This window comes from Hyla sarda, chromosome 3 (assembly GCF_029499605.1).
Source record: "Hyla sarda isolate aHylSar1 chromosome 3, aHylSar1.hap1, whole genome shotgun sequence".
Taxonomy (NCBI): Eukaryota; Metazoa; Chordata; class Amphibia; order Anura; family Hylidae; genus Hyla; species Hyla sarda.
Window position 1 is genome coordinate 8400812 of NC_079191.1, and position 3664 is coordinate 8404475.

The window sequence follows — 3664 nt, forward strand, 5'->3', positions numbered from 1 at the left end:
GGATCTTCCTGTTGAATGAATTTTCAGTACAGAAGATATAATAAAAGCATAAGACACAATAATTAATACAAAAGGGAGAAGAAGAGCAATAAAACCAACGCTAAAGACTACAAGCTCTTGAGCAGAGGTATTGTCACATGACAACCTCAGCACCGATAGGACTACGCACATGAAGTGGTTGATCTTGTTGGGATAACAAATAGTTATGGGCATCACAAGGGATGGGATCACTGTATTTATGAAGCTACCTATCCAGATGAATGCTGTAAGATAGTAACATACACTCCACCGCATGAGAACATGGTAGTGGAGGGGTTGGCAGATGGCAATGTACCGGTCATAGGCCATGACGGCCAAAAGTTGGCATTCAGAAGCTCCGATCAATAGAATCACTTTAAACTGTACGAGACAACCAGTGACTGATATAGTTCTGTGAGTAGATAAGAGGTCTATTAGCAGCTTAGGTATTGCCGATGAGGAATAACACAAGTCTATGAAGGATAAATTCACAAGGAAGAAGTACATGGGGGTGCGTAATGGGGGGTTCAGTGTAATGACACATATGACAAGACAGTTTCCAATGACAGAGGACACATAGGTGAAGACAAATATAGGAAATAAACAAATATTTATCTTCAAATCACTGGAAAACCCCAGAAGAATCACTTCGGTAGCCATGGTCTTATTGTTCATGTTGGTCATGGTCTTATTGTTCATGTTCGTCATGGTCTTATTGTTCATGTTTGTCTCTTAGTGCTGAGTAATAAAGTATATAGAAATTAATAATGCAGAGACATTGTCAGAGATTATTTCATATCAAATACTATATCTTTGTTCTTATCTTTTGTACCAAATGCTACATTAAATTTCCTCATATTAAAGTATTTACCATGGTTCCATGGCTCAAATGGATCTGATTACCCCCCAAAAATCTATTACTCTGAGGAGGCACACATTGGGCCACTCAATGTTATCCCCTAGTTACTGTCTAAATCTTACCTGAGGGATGGACTGGCCCACCAAAGTGCCAGAAGAACCACCAGGAAGTCCCATCCCTGAGAAAATGGTGTTCACTCCTGATACGCTCCTAAAACAACCACCCATGAGGGGCTGACCTTAATGCTATACCCTGTATGACATTATTAAACCTAGAATTATCTGATCAATTTACACCTCATTCCTTATATATAGAAACCTTTTAAATTACTTTAGGAATCAGTAATTAAAGGGGTACTCCGGTCCTAGGCATGTCATCTTCTATCCAAAGGATAGGGGATAAGATGTCTGATCGCAGGTGGTCTGACCTCTGGGACCCCTGCAATCTTTGGCACAGCATCCCGACGTTCTGAACATTTATGTCAGGAATGCCAACTTTGCTAGGCTTCAGATGGCAGTGGTCGTCACGTCCCCTCTATTCATGTCTATGGAGATACGAAGATAAAGCGTTCGCATATGTCTGTATCTCCCATAGTGATATATGGAGGGGGTGTGTTGGCCACAACTTGGGGCTGTGGTGACATGTAATCAGGCACGGAGCAGAATTGGTTTGTGCATGTAGATTATCAGGATTACAAGGGGGTTCTTGGGCCCCCCCGCGATCAGACATGTATCCCCTATCCACAGGATAAGATGCCTAGGAGCAGAGTACCCCTTTAAGGCAATTGTTAGCCTATGAATATAACCTCATGTATTTTCCTAACACAGAACCAGTAGCCTTGAACTATTCTGTCCCATTGAGAATCTATGGAAAGAACTGAAGATCGTGATTCATGAAAGAGGCCCACAGAACCTTCAGGATTTGAAGACCATTTGTGTAGAAGAATGATCCAAAGTCCCTCTAGAACAATACATGTGACAATTTTTTTTATACAGGAGGCGTCCTGAAGCTGTCATTACAGAGAAAGTATTTTATACAAAGAACTACATTGTCACGATCCGGACTGGTAAGCGGGTAGTGGATCCTCTGGATCAGTGAGGCGATGACGCGGGCCGTACCGGGGGACCGGTTCTAAGAAGTTACCGGTTTTCACCAGAGCCCGCCGCAAGGCGGGATGGGCTTGCTGCGGCAGTAACTTCCAGGTCGTATCCCCAGAAAGCTACTCGACCTCACTGAGTGATGAAACTGTCTTGGTACAGGAGGACTAGACAAAGGCGAGGTCAGACGTAGCAGAAGGTCAGGGCAGGTGGCAAGGTTCGTAGTCAAGGGCAACGGCAGAAGGTCAGAGTACACAGGCTTGGAACACACTATAACACTTTCTCAGGGCACAAGGCAACAAGATCCGGCAAGGAGAGGAAGGGGAAGTGGGTTTTTATATGTTAGGGAGTGATTGGAAGTGATTGGGCCAGGCACCAATTAGTGGTGCACTGGCCCTTTAAATTTAGCAAGCCGGCACGCGCACACCCTAGGGAGCGGGGCCGCGCGCGCCGGGAGGAAGCAGATGGGGGCGAGAGGTGAGTGACATGGGGCGTGATCCGAGGGCGGGCACGAGCCGTGTCCCGGATCGCGTCCCCTCCGGGGACCAGGGAGCAGCGCTCGCGGTCGGCAATACCGACTGGAGCGCTGCAGACAGAAGCACGCTGTGAGCACTCCGGGGAGGCAGTGGGACCCGGAGCGCTCGGCGTGACAGTACCCTCCCCCCCTTGGGTCTCCCCCTCTTCTTGGATCCTAGAAACCTGTGGACCAGTTGGTAATCAGGGACACTAATGGCAGGCATGCCGAAGGTAGGGACAGGAGCAGGGGAGATCAGAGACTCTGGAGGTATGAGGTGCTGAGGAAGAGCTTTGGCTTGCTTCTTTGAGAAATCGATATACCTCTGAATAGTCCTGGTAAGCCTTGGGAAGGCCCGGTAAAGAAGAAGCCTCAGGGGTTTGACTGGTGGAAGCAGATGTGAGACATCGCTTGTGACAAGAAGGACCCCAACTCTTGATCTCCCCAGTGGTCCAGTCGAGGGTAGGAGCATGACGCTGGAGCCACGGCAAGAACTTCAGAGGTGCAGTTAGGCAGAACGAAAAATTCTATTTTTTCATGGTGAAGTCCAATGCTCATGGGCAGGGGTTCAGTGCGTAGCGCACAGTGCAGTCCAATTTCTTTCCGTTTACCGATGAAATGACGTGAGGTTTGATAAGTTGGGTAACAGGTATACTGAATTTATCGATGAGAGAGGCTTGAATGAAATTTCCTGCTGAACCAGAGTCCAGAAAGGCCACAGCGGAGAAGGAAGTCTTAGTACTTGCGGGTAGATAAATCCGTACTGGTGTAGTCAAACGTGGAGAGGATGAGTTTACACCAAGTGACGCCACTCCCACGTGCGTGCGTTTCCCTGACGCAGAGGACGAATAGGGCAGTCCACCAGGAAATGTTCGGTACTGGCACAGTACAGGCATAAATTTTCATTTCTGCGACGAGACCTCTCTTCTTGGGTCAGGCGAGACCGATCCACTTGCATAGCCTCCTTGGCGGGAGGCACAGGAGTAGATTGCAGAGGATTCTGGGAGAGAGGTACCCAGTGATCAAGGTCCTTTTCTTGGCGGAGCTCCTGGCGTCTTTCAGAAAAACGCATATCAATGCGGGTGGCCAACTGAATAAGTTCAGACAGAGTAGCAGGAATTTCTCGTGCGGCCAACACATCTTTGATGTGACTGGATAAGCCTTCCTTGAAGGTCG